Source organism: Cervus canadensis, chromosome 10 (assembly GCF_019320065.1).
Source record: "Cervus canadensis isolate Bull #8, Minnesota chromosome 10, ASM1932006v1, whole genome shotgun sequence".
NCBI lineage: Eukaryota > Metazoa > Chordata > Mammalia > Artiodactyla > Cervidae > Cervus > Cervus canadensis.
The window spans coordinates 26,784,846-26,799,084 of NC_057395.1; positions in this window are offsets into that span (position 1 = coordinate 26,784,846).

Sequence of the window (14,239 nt, forward strand, 5' to 3'; positions counted from 1 at the left end):
ACCAAAATCCACCATGCTGCCCAGCTTCCATATTCAGCGTGCTATACACATATTGTATTTCTGAAACAAATCTAGTCTTCCTTAACTAATATTTCTTTTCTAAACCAATTGGTGAAATCAGTAATAGTATTTATTGTTTTGTTTTCATCCTTTTAAAAATTGTGGACCCTGTTATGATGAGCATCTCTGCTATATGTATCTCAGTGCCTTTGTCCCATCATTTCTTTACAGTAAATTCTTAGAAGCAGAATTATCAGGTGAAACCCAAGCACACTGTAACATTTTTGATGAATTTTCCCTACAGTTTTACTTATACTCCTGCTAGGATGATGGAGTACCCCTTAATCTGGATCTTGATTGCTCAGATTTTTAGCAGCTCTGTCCACTCACTCAGTTTTTAAAATGTTAATCTACTGGAACTCCTTTTGGAGTATATTCTTGAGGACAGAGATTTGTGAGAAGTCTCTTGTGCTTAGGGTTTTGTCATTGGCAGATCCTTTTTTAATTTATTGTTTAAATATTATTTTGATGTGACCATTTTTAAAGTCTTTATTGAATTTGTTACAATATTGCTTCTGTTTTAGATTTTGGTTTTTTGTCTGCGAGGCATGTGGGGTCTTAGCTCCCTGACTAGGGATTGAACTCACCCTCTGCATCCAAAGGTGAAGTCATAACCACTGAAATGCCAGGGAAGTCCTGGTAAATCCTTTTTTAAACAAAATTGGTTATTGGAGAGTTAAGATCCCTCTCCATGCCATTTGGAGGTAGCCTGATAGAGGAAACATGGATTATCTGAGCCGGAATTTCTCATGGAGTTCACAAGCCTCGGTCTACCAGGGAGGCCCCCAAGCTCAGGATGGAGGATGCACCTTGCCCAGGGTCATTCAGCTTCCAGGGCAAGAGTGAGGTCTGTCTACAGTCCAGGTTTCTAGATCATCACCCAGTGCAATTCTCCTACCACCTGAAGTTTAGTCCTAAAATTTCCAGCAAAGGCTTTATAGGGAATGTGCTGGTTTTTTGTGAAGTGTCTACTGTGACATTATCCTTTGCTTTGCCCTCCCTCCTTCCCATGTGGAGCTTTCAATTAATTAATGAAAGATCAAGTGACAAATGATTCACTTTCTGATGGGATTTTGCTGTGGATTGTTGAACGTGATTATGTGTGCATATTTTGGGGACAGCAGTGTCCTTACCAGCTCTCATTTCCATGGTTAATTACTGCATGTGGCTCTTGTGAGCCAGTTCTGTCGGGTAGGAGCAGGACAGGGACAGGCAGACGCCACCAAGGACATAACACAAAACACCCAAATTAGGCTCTTTCATGACTAAGCAATTAGAGACTCATTTTAGATAAAGCGAAGTGACTTGTTACAGTTCTCAAGGTCTTTTTGCTTGAAGCTTCAGATGGCCATAGAACTCAGTGACATTAAAGAGATGAGCTGCAGGTCACAGGGGACTATTTTTGATAAATTTCTTTACAGTGTAAGGGGGTCAGTGAACTCTTAATTATGAATAAAATGCAAAGCTCTTTTTGCATCTAATTCTTAATAAAGCTCTTACTGAGAAAAAATGAGAGAACTTTTTTTTTTCTGTTTCCCTTTCTTTGATTGCCTAATAAGTTTATATGAGAAAAAAGGAGTAGCTTCAGTTTTATTGAGGGTTTTTTTTGCATGTTTATTAAACTGGACCTTGTTAAGTCATCAATACTAGAAGCTTGCGATTCTTCCCTTGTTTTTAATCTGTGGTGATTCAACTTTTGTGTCTTGATTTCTGAAACAGACCACTGTGTAAGTAATCTGGGATTATACAGTTCACTCTTAACCTATAGTCAAAAATGGCCATTTTTAAGCTTCTTCTTTTTCTGAAGAAATACGGTTCATAACTTCCTATGAGGTAGGCTCTGGAATCAGGCACTTTTGGGTTTTTATCCCAGCTTGGCCTCTTAACATCTGTTAAGATGTTAAGACACTGGGTAAGTTTACATAAACTTCCTGAGGCTCAGTTGGCTCACCTGTAAAATTGCATTAAAAAAAAAAAAAAAAGATTCTCTAGCATCTTTCCCAAGCTGTCATATGAACACTTGCATGTTGTTATTAGGAACACATATTTTAAGTGAATGTTAGTATCTTTCTTCATGAGAAGTATATACATTAAGTGCTGGGCTTTTTTTTTTTAATTTGAGAGAATCACATTGTGCTTAAAAACTTACTATTTACATCACTGTAGCATAAAATGGATGACAAAATTAGAGTTTTATTTTTAATTAACTGCCAAAGAAATAAAATAGAACCTTTTCTTTTTCTGATAAAAGAGCATGTCCATATCACAAGGTTTTGGTGAGGATACAGTGAGATAAAATGGATAAAGCTCTTAGTAAGGTAGCAAGCCTATCATAAGAGTTCAGTAAATAATATCAAAATATAATGTGAATGGTTAGGTAAAATGTTTAAAATTTTCTGGACTGTATTTGTCATTTTACATGTTTATACCTGACTTTGAGTTCCATTACTGAGAAATAGGCAGCTTCAGTTATAGATGTTGAAACATGTGTTTCTTTGTTGTTGTTGTTCAGTCACCCAATCATGTTCGACTCTTTGTGACCCCATGGACTGCAGCACACCAGGCCTCTCTTTCCCTCACCATCTGCTGAAATTTCCCTAAGTTCATGTCCATCGCATCGGTGATGCCATCCAGCCATCTCATCTTCTGATGCCCTCTTCTCCTTCTGCCCTCAATCTTTCCCAGCATTCGGGACTTTTCCAATGAGGCAGCTATTTGCATCAGATGACCAAAATACTGGAGTTTCAGCTTCAGCATTAGTCCTTCCAATGAGCATTCAGGGTTGATTTCCCTTAAAATTGACTGGTTTGATCTCCTTGCTGTCCAAGGGACTCTCAGGAATCTTCTCCAGCACCACAGTTCTCAGGCATCAATTTTTTGCCTCTCTGCCTTCTTTTCAGCCTACCTTTCACAACTGTACATGACCACCTGGAAGACTATAGCTTTGACTGTATGGACGTTTGTCAACAGAGTAATGTCTCTGCTTTTCAACACACTGTCTAGGTTTGTCATAGATTTCCTGCCAAGAAACAAAAGTCTTCTGATTTCATGGCTGCAGTCACCATCTGCAGTGATTTTAGAGCCCAAGAAGAGGAAATCTGTCACTACTTCCACTTTTTCCCCCTCTATTTGCCTTGAAATAATCAGGCAATATATTTCTTTAATACTTACTAAATTGTCAACAAATGATCTTACTGATGATATTTGTGGTAAATGCCATGCAGTGATTTTCTTTTGGTGAAAAGAGCTCATTTTTAAAGAATAATTGATGTTTCCTCATTGTGCAATCAAGTAAAATGAGGGAGAAAGGACTTTTTGTGAGATCTCAAATCTTAAATGCATAGCTTTCTTTCAAAGTTCCTTTAATTTGGTATTGATTGATGTAGATATTCTTAAGTTAATAGTAATGTGACTTCTGATCATAATAATAGTTGAATCTTTGGATGCTGTCTTTAAAAACTTTGCGTCATGAAAAATTTCAAGCATGTACAAAAATAGAATAGTATGAGAAGCCTCTATATGCATATCACGTAACTTCCACAACCAGAAATACATTGTCTGTCCTTTTAGATGTTTTATTCTTCCTTTCCTAGATTTATTGAGATATAATTAACATATAATATTGTGTAAGTTTAGGGTGTACAGTGTCATGATTTGATACATGTATATATTGTGAATGATTACAAGAATGAATTTAGTTATTCCTTTATAATATGGATGCCTTTAATTTATCTTTCTTGCCTAATTGCTCTGGCTAGGACTTCTAGTACTATGTTGAATAAAGAGCCAAGAGTGAGCATCCTTGTTTTGTTCTTAATCTTAGAGGAAAAGCTTTTCATTGCTAGGTATGATGTTAGCTGGGGGCATGCCATGTATGGCCTTTATTATGTTAAGGTATGTTCCTTCTATGTCTAATTTGTTAAGAGTTTTTATCATGAACAGATGTTGAATTTTATCAAATGCTCTTCTGTCTCTGATCACCATTTGAGATGATCAGATGATATATTCTGTCATTCTGTTAATGTGATGTGTTGCATTTATTGATTTGCTTATGTTGAACTATCCTTGCATCCCAGAGGTAAATCCCACTTGATTATGGTAAATAATCTTTTAAATTCGCTATGAAACTTTGTTTACTAGTATTTTATTGGGAATTTACTCTATTTATCAGGGATATAAGTTTTCTTTCTTGTAGTGTCCTTATCTAGTTTTGGTATTGGAGTAATGCTGGCAATAAAATGAGTTTGGGACTGTTTGCTCCTTTCCATTTTTTTTTTTTTTTAAGAGTTGGAGAAGAATTTGTGTTTCATTTGTGTTAATCACAAGATTAACACAAGAATTGTGTTAATCATTTAAATGTTTGCTAGAATTAACCATAAAGCCTTTTGGTGGAGATTTTCTTTGCTGTGAAGTTTTTGATTACTGACTCAATCACCTTACTCATTATTGCTCTGTTCAGAATTTTTATTTCTTCATAATTAATAGTGGTTCATTTCTTCATTGATTCATGTTTCTAGGAATTTTCCATTTTTCCTAGCTCATCCAGTTTGTTGGCACCTGGTTGTTCATAGTAGTCTTTTATGATCCTTTGTATTTCTGTGGCGTCAATTACAATGTCTCTTCTTTCATTTCCAATTTTATTTATTTGAGTCTTTTCTTTTCCAAATCAGAAGTAACATTTTAAAAAACCTCTGTCCTATGGACAAATCCAAAATGCTTTGGTGAATTTTATTTAAAAAATAAGATCCCCTGATGGCTCAGATGGTAAAGTATCTGCCTGCTATGCAGGAGACCCGGGTTTGATTGATGGATTAGGAAGATGCCGTGGAGAAAGGAATGATAACCCACTCGAGTATTCTTGCCTGGAGAATTCCAGGGACAGAGGAGCCTGGCGGGCTCCAGTTCATGGAATCACAAAGAGTTGGACATGACTGAGTGACCAACGCTTTCACATTTTTTTCCTTAGTCTAGCTAAAGGTTTGTCAATTTTGTTTATTTAAAAAAAAAAAAAAACAACTTTTACATTCATTGATCTTTTTGGTTGTTTTTCTGGCCTTTATTTCTTTTATTTTTTTCTAGGTGATTAAGGTGTGAAGTTAGGCTGCCTATTTGAGGTCTTTCTATTTTTTTTCTTAATCTAGGCATTAGTAACTGTATACTTTCCTCTTAGAATTACATATACTGCATCTTGTAAGTTTTGGTGTAATGTTTTCATCTTCATTTGTTTCAAGGTATTTTTTGATTTCTTCTTTGACCTGTTGATTGTTCATTAGTGTTTTGTTTAATTTCCACATATTTGTGAAATTTCCAGTTTTCCTACTGTTATTGATTTCTAGTTTTATTCTTGGAAAATATACTTGGTGAGATTTTTTTTTATCTTTTTAAATTTGTTAAGACTTGTTTTATTGCCTACCATATTATCTATCCTGAATGATGTTCTTTGTGTGTTTGACAAGACTGTGTATTCTGCTGGTATTGGATGGAATGTTCTATAGGTGTTTGTTAGGTCTCTCTGGTCTAAAATTTCCAGTTTATAATCTGGAAGCCTGTTGCAAACTTTTCCTCTGTTTTGCAGTTTGAGCTCCTTCTGTACCACATTCCATCTGGAAAAATATTGGTGTCTATGGAAGGTATCATGATCTTCATACCTAAAAGCAAAGAGCACCTTAGAAATGAATTAAATAGAAGCTCTTCCTTTTGGTGATCGTTTTTATGCTGGCTATGTAAAATGTTTAAAATTTTACGTAAAGTCTTTGTAAACTGGTACACTAGAGGGCAAAAGAAACATTTAGCCTGTCCAGCAGAGTTAGGAGAAGGGCACACCTTTTTTACTTTCTGCCATAGCTATTCCAGAATGATTGGTGGTAAGTCATAATTTCAGAGCCCAGCAATGCTGTTGGTGCTTATTGAAGCTGGCTATTTAAGGAGAATTACAAAAGAGAATCCTTTTGCAAAGTGAGAAATACATTATTCTGAACCTTGAATAAATAGTGTCAATTTAGTTCTCTTATAGTAAACTTTCATATATTAGCCTTTTTCAAATGGATCATATTTGAATGTCATTACTATTAAAATATTACCCTGTTCTTACTCTTTTTGTCTCAAAAGTGAGAATGGATATCGGTAAAAATTCTAAGCCACTATAGCTTCACAAGTGCTCTATTTTACAGAATTGCTTTTCCCTGAGATTTGTTTGCTTTCCTTCTCTGAGCTGTGTTAGACCGAAATGGAGACAGTGGTAATCTTTAGCCTTGTTGCACGGTGGTTTACGGACTGTTAGAACCAGTGGCTTGAATGGTTATCCAGAAACCATTACCTTCCAGGTGGGAGAAAGGATGGCACTAAGTCTGCAAGATCACTGAAGCTCCAAGTCATGTCATGGAAGAAATGAGTTAAATTTTATGCATAGTTCTCTTCTATTTATTAGTAATTGGGGGCATTTTATTCTCGTTGCTCTTCACATTCTACCATCAGGATGAGAGCCCTAACTCTATTCAGTTGTTCCACTGTGGTCACAAGCAAGGCAGCCTAGAGAACCCAATTTCTGCTCATGGAAAAGCAGCTCACAAGGTGTCCTAATCAGGCATTGGCATCGCCTGGAGCCCCTTCCTGTGCCACCTCAGAGGACATGTGTCCAGTATCTGCTAGGTGCTCTGCTCGCTTGGTTATCTCACAGGATTGACTCTCCAGGGTAAGGACTAGTTGTCTGTGTGAAGAAACCACACTCCTGTTCATGCCTTCCTCCACTTTTCCCACCTCTTCTTCCAATCGTAGTACTCTTTTCTTCCTAGACCATTTGTACTGCATCCAGCAGAATATTCAGGCATTCAGTGAATATTTAGCACTGTTAAGTGATGCTTGCTCCTTGGAAGAAAAGTTATGACCAACCTAGACAGCATATTAAAAAGCAGAGACATTACTTTGCCAACAAAGGTCTGTCTAGTCAAAGCTATGGTTTTTCTAGTAGTCATGTATGGATGTGAGAGTTGGACTATAAAGAAAGCTGAGCACTGAAGAATTGATGCTTTTGAACTGTGGTGTTGGAGAAGACTCTTGACAGTCCTTTGGACTGCAAGGAGATCGAACCAGTCCATCCTAAAGGAAATCAGCCCTGAATATTCATTGGAAGGACTGATGGTGAAGCTGAAACTCCAATACTTTGGCCACCTGATGTGAAGACCTGATTCATCTGAAAAGACCCTGAAGCCGGGAAAGATTGAAGGCGGGAGGAAAAGGGGGCGACAGAGGATGAGATGGTTCAATGGCATCACCGACTCAATGGACGTGAGTTTGAATAGGTTCCAGGAGTTGGTGATGGACAGGGAGGCCTTGTGTGCTGCAGTCCATGGGGTCGCAAAGAGTCAGACATGACTGAGCAACTGAACTGAACTGAAATATACTTCTTCTTTTTTTTTTCTACAGAGCACGTTGTTGAAAAGGGAAACAATGCCTTGGCTGGAAATTCGTTGCCTAAAACATGCTGATAGTTACTAACCATACACAATTTTGCCCAGAAAGTGTCTATTGAGAAAGCATCTGCTCCTTGAGCCTGGATTCTTTGCTATCCCTGGTGCTGGAGCCACTGCCTCCTCCCCCCGACCTGTGGCACAGGCTGGCCGTGGACAAGTCCGTAGGAGCTGTGAGCTCAGAGCCAACAGAGGTAATTTAGGCTTCTATCTGTAAAAGCAGTTAAAAGCAAAAGGAGATGATTTCATTTTGACCTTTTCTTGCCATGTTTCAAATAAGGTGAACTTAATTTTAATAGTCATTCATCAGAGGCATTTTGGCTATTATGAAATCATCACTTTTAAAAGTAAGCAAATGCTTATTAAGAGGAAATTATGGGGCTTTCAAAGAGTCTTCAATTTTAAAAACATCCTTTAGCAATCCTAGATTTTCTAAAGCTTCTTAAACTTTGCTTCTGAACTTATTTTTAAGTCATTCATTTATAGACCAAAGTGCAGAGAGAAATACATCATTTATACCCACGTGTTTGGAAGTTGCTTTTTTTCAGTGGATATTTGTTTAATGTCGAGTTCTGAGATACTCATTTCTCACTTATGTCCTCTATGGCTGATTGGAAAGTACTTAAATATTGTGGGGAATAGTCTAACACATATTCAGTGGATGTTTTGGAGGATAAAAATTTTCATAAAATAATTTGACTTGGGAGTAGGTTAGTAGGAAGGAAGATGCTCCATCTAATTCTCCTTTATCTCTCCTTCTGATTATAAGGGACCAAGCAAAGCTCAACTTTTCTCTAAAGAAGGACACATTTTTTTCATTGCACCTTTGCTTACGAAAGCAGTAAAAAGCTGTTGTTTCTATTTTTGTTTAGCTGACAAAATTGCAGCTATCTATTTTAAGGGAGGATTTGATTTTTGTGAACAACTGTGAGTCATTTCATATATAATACATGCTTTGGTTTTCATTCCAGCAAATTTCAGAACAAATTTTAAATATCTTGAAATAAACATGGAGTACTTGCTTTCTCCAATGTAGAATAAACCTGCCCCATAAATTAATTTGCAAAAAATATTCAAAACAAAAGCCTAATTAATTACTTTAACCTGGGAACCTGGGATCCCTAGAAGACCTGAAGATATCCTGGAAAATGTGTGATGATTTTAATGGATGTGTGCAAGTCTCTTTTGCTTTTTAAAAATTTTTATTGGAGTATAAAAACACAGTATTATGTTAGTTTCTTCTGTCCATCAAAGTGAGTCTTTTATGCATATGACCATATCCACTCTTTTTCTTTTTTGGCCATGCTGCATGGCATGTGGGATCTTAGTTCCCTGACCAGGGATTGAACCCACACCCCCTGCATTGGAAGTATGAAGCCTTTCACCACTGGACTGCCAGGGAGGTCCTACAAGTCTCTTTTGATGAGAAAAATATAAGGATACATTCTTTCACCTGATTGTCAGAGGTCACTGGTCAATCAGGTGGTTTTACTTCTCGTAACACAGATGTCAGGAGAGTCTCCCACTCTGTGAAGAGCTGCTTACCCCTGGTCTGACCAGTTTCCCAGCAGGTGACACCACAGAGTCCTTTATGGGAGGGCCGGGGAGCCCTGGGCTTTCTTCCTCAGGGGACCCTTGGTCTTGGTGCCCCTGGGTCTGTGCAGGTCATCTGCTTCACGTGGCCCAACCTGGCCACCACACATAGCCTCCTCTGTATTCAGTTTTCACAAGAAGAGCCACACTGGTAACATTTCCAGATTTCAGTAACCTCTGTTGACAATTCTGGGGCTGTGGGGAGGGATCCCTCGGGAAGTAAGCCCTCTCTGATGCTTCCCTGGCTGGACATCACTCTCCCCTGACCCCTCCCAAGCCTTTACTGAAAATACAATGCTTCCTCTCACTATTCCTGTTAGAAGTCTCAGCTTCTACCCCTGGTGCTTCTCTAGGTATTTCCCAAAGGAAAAACATCACCATCTTGTTAAATGCTGTGCAAAGATTTTAGCTTAGGTCCCCAGGAGGCACCATGTGTGTTAGGGAAGAGCGCCCACCAGGAAAGCCAGGACATCTGTGTTCTGTTAGGCCTGCCTCTTACTCGCTGTGTGACCTTGTCTAAGTCATGTTGACTTCTCTGATCCTCAGGTTCCCCTTCTGTACAGTAGAGACAATAATCCCTTCATCCTCTTTCTCAGAGGCTGCTATGTTTGTCTCCCATGGCCCTGTGACATCCTGGAGGGCTCAGTGGCTCCAGAGTCCCTGCCTTCAGCAAAATACCCATGATATTACAAATTGGCTGCACCCAGGAGTGTCTTAAACAGGAGCCCTTCAGAGAAGCAGAGTACTTTTGGTGTAATGACTTAAGCACATTGTCAAATGTATATTTTAATATAAATATTGGACTTGCTATCATGTGTGTCTGGAATATTCCAGCCTTGTCATCCTTTCCCATGAGGGACCTGAGTTGACATAAGGGTATTCTCAGGCCTGAGGGCTTGTGAGAGGGGTCCTCTGGCCCTGTAGGTGTCTTCATTGAGCACTCACTTGCCTGGTACCACCAGGCCCTTTATATAAACTCATCATCACTCTACTGGACTTCCAAGGTGGCTCAGTGGTAAAGAACCTGCCTGCAATGCAGGAGATGCAGGTTCAGTCCCTGGGTCAGAAAGATCCCATGGAGAAGGAAACGGCTACCTACTCCAGTATTCTTGAATGGAAAATCCCGTGGACAGAGGAGCCTGGCGGGCTGCAGTTCATGGGGTCACAAAGAGTTGAACATGACATAGCAACTAAACAACAACAATCCCTTTAATGCTCACAACCACCCTGAAAATATTTTTATCTTTGGTTCAGAAAGAAAGGGGCTTCCCTGGTGGCTCAGATAGTAAAGAAACCGCCTGCAATGCGGGAGACCTGGATTTGATCCCTGGGTTGGGAAGATCCCCTGAAGAAGGGAGCGGCTACCCACCCCAGTATTCTTGCCTGGAGAATTCCATGGATAGAGGAGTCTGGAGGACTACAGTCCATGGCGTCGCAGAGTCGGACACGACTGAGTGACTTTCACTTTCACAGAAAGAAAGGGAATCGAATTTCTGAGAGATTAAGCAACTTGCTCAAGGCCCCAGTTAGTATGTCTGACTCCAAAACACATGATTCTGTTATTCCAAGTGAGGGCAGAGGTGGTCGCTCATCTTAGCAGAGGAGCAGCATCTATATTTTCTGTTCCCATCCTGTTCTCTTGAACCACAGCAGGAGATATAAACTGGGCGGAGTGATATATTAAAAGACCTTCAGGGTCACTGCCCATATTTTGAGAGCTTGTGAATCCAGTTCTTCAGCCACAGGTTAAACTGCATGCTCACGAGAGGAATTTCTTTATTCCTTGCTTTGCCTCTTTCTTTATTGAGAGCAGCGGTTCTGGAGTGTGACATCTAAGACAATCCATCTGATGTGGGAACAAAATGCTGGGCAAGGAGATGTTGCCTGTGTCTTACAGTCTGGCCGGGAAACCTGCATTCTGGATTCTGTAGGTTAGGTGGTCACCATGCCCATCCAGACTCAAGAGGAGGACAAACACCTTGCTCCCAGATAGAAGTACTGCCACAGAATGTCTGGCAGAGGATGTTCATAGGAGCTACATGCCATGTTCCTGTTCTCCACCAACTCCATCCACAAGCTGGAGTGACTGACCCTCTGAATACTCCTTACACTCTAGGGTGTTTTAAAAAATATGCCAAATTGTTAGAGCTAAAGACATAGGCAAGAACTTGAGTTTAGCATTTTTTTTCTTGTTATGAACCAAGCTGAAAACTTAATAATGGAATGAGTGTAGGCTCCCAAAGTTTGGTGTCTATTAATATCTCATGAAACTAGAAAGGGTAGATTGTCTCCCCACATATTCTGAAATGTGTAGTGAGCCCTGCCAGGCAAGGTTTTCTACTTCTATCAATTAATACTGTAACAAGGACTTCCCTAGTGGTCAGTGGCTAAGACTCTACACTCCCAATGCAGGTTCAGTCCCTGGTCAGGTCACTAGACCCCACATGCTGCAACTAAGAGTTCACATATGTACTGTGCTTAGTCACTCAGTTGTGTCCAACATTTTGTGACCCCATGGACTGTAACCTGCCAGGCTCCTCTGTCATGGGGATTCTCCAGGCAAGAATACTGGAGAGGGTTGCCATGCCCTTCTCCAGGGGATCTTCCCAACTCACGGATCGAATCCAGGTCTGCCACACTGCAGGTGGAATCTTCACTGTCTGAGCCACTGGGGAAACCCAAGAATACTGGAGTGGGTAGTCTATCCTTTCTCCAGGGGATCTTCCCGACCCAGAAGTCAAACCCGTTGTTTCCTGCGTTGCAGGCGGACTCTTTACCAGCTGAGCTACAAGGGAAGCCCTAAGGGTTCTCATGCTGCAACTGAAGACCTGGCACGGCCAAATAAATAAGTAAATAAAAGTAATTATTAAAAAACCATAACAACAGCTGGCAGCTTCCCTGCACAAAGAGTCCTGACTAGGATGCTCAGTGTAAAGTGTAGAATCCTTGGAAGGAGGGATGGGAGGAGATGCCAGAGGAAAAAGAGGGGCAGACTGAGGAGCCTTTGTATTAGTTTGCTCGGGCTGCCGTAACAAAATACACACATGGAGCAACTTAAACAGTAGAAATCTATTGTTTCACAGTTCTGGAGGCTTGAAATCCAAGATTAATGTGTCGGCAGGACTGGTTCCTTCTGAGGACTCTGAGGGCGAGTCTGTCCCCTGCCTCCTGCCTGGCTTCTGGCCATCTGCTGGCAGTCTTTGGTGTTCCTTGGCTTGTAGGAGCATCACCGTGGTCTCTGCCTTCATCTTCATCTCTGCCTTCTCCTTGTGTACATGTCTGTGTCCAGATTTCTTCTTTTTGTAGGAATACCAGTCATACTGACTTAGACCCCACCCTGAGGACCTCATTATAACTACATTCCCTCTGTAAAGACTCTCCTTCGAAATAAGGTCACATTCTGAGGTCCTGGGGGTTAGGATTTCAACATAAGAATTTTGCAAGAAACAGTTTGACTTCTAACAGTCTTGTAAAGCAGCAAAGGAAAGTTTAGACTTTGTCACCAGAGTTTTTATTAAGATCATGTAAGATATATTTATGAAAGCACTTCACAAACTGTGAAGTACAACACAGATGTGAGTTGTTGCTGTTTTAATTGCTGTGTATTTTTACTGTTTTTCAGCCTATTTCTTCCCATTTCCCTCAGATGTTTGGACATTGCATAGCAGGCTGTGTAGAAAGTATGAAGGCAAAATGTTTCTGCCTCCATAGGATTGTTAAGCAAGAGATAATAAAGCTGCCCTTAGCATAATTCTTCTAAATAATTAGGATCCACTAATTAATTTCTGGTTTTCTGAGGGAATTCAAGAAACTTTCTCCAGAATTTTTATTGGTCTTCTTAAAACTCACTGTTGTACTCAAGGTCACTGGGCTTCTGTATGAAATTGAAATGTTCTGTTAAAGGAAACCTAGCAGCTTTCAGGCTACACTGGAATGAAAAAGCCCAAGGACCACTCTCTTTGAAATGTCAGGCTTAAAATATTTTTTTTTTTTTAAAAAGAGGGATTTATATTCAGAGCAGCAGAAAACAGGGTAGAGTTCTGTTAGACTAAGAATTAAGAATGTATTAGCTCTATAAGAAATGCCTTTCTAAAATGTAAACAGGATTGATTTTCAAGTGATTTCTTTTTCTTTGCCTGTATGATATTTTTCTGAGAGCAATTTTGTTTGCTTTGAAAACTATCACCATCGGGTGTCTTAGAAATCCCTTGGTTGTTTTTCATCTCGTTGCAACCTACCAGTCCCTCTTCCTTCCCAGCCTCTTACATTTTCACAACAGTAGAAGATCAAAATTCATTTAAACAGGATGGACAACACCCATAAGACAGAGCAAATGGTGTAATAGGAAACGAGGCGCTCATTCATTCCGTGTGAATTTGTTGCTCTGCTGAGGTATGTGCTGTGCTGTGCTGAGTCACGTCTGACTCTTTGCAACCCCGTGGACTATAAGCCCGCCAGGCTTCTCAGTCCATGGTATTTACCAGGCAAGAATACTGCAGCAGGTTGCCATTTCCTACTCCAGAAGATCTTCCCAACTCAGGGATCAAACTAATATCTCTTGCATCTCTTATATTGGCAGGCGAATTCTTTACCACTGAGCCATCCAGGAATCCCTCAAATGTATTTATTCCTCAGTGGATTTGATGTGATTCTTAAAACCATATAAATTACAGTAGGATTAAGTATCAGTGAAGGGAATGGGGGTACAGGAGTGAACATGGATGACAAAATTAGAAAACTTGGTTTAACACAGTGACACGGATACCACCTGGTCCTGTGTCCTTGCTGGAGGTGGACTCCAGACAGACGGTACCCACCTTGTCTGTGCCCAAGGCACTCATCCAGGGTGTCTGGGCTCCCTAAGGTTATACAGCTAATGAACTCCTCCCCTGAGTCTTGTCTACAAAATTTCTTCCTTGGAGCCTCATAAAAAGGATGCTGTGACAAGGGGTGGGGCCAGTAGATGAGTAGTGGGTACCATGTGGTTGGCCTCTTATGTCATCCCTCAGTGAGGCCAGTTGTGCAACACTAGGGACTAATTTTTAAAAAACCAAGTCTAAAAACCATGGTCCAAGCCACACTTTCTAATGGTGTCTCTCCAACTCAGGGTTTAACTGAGG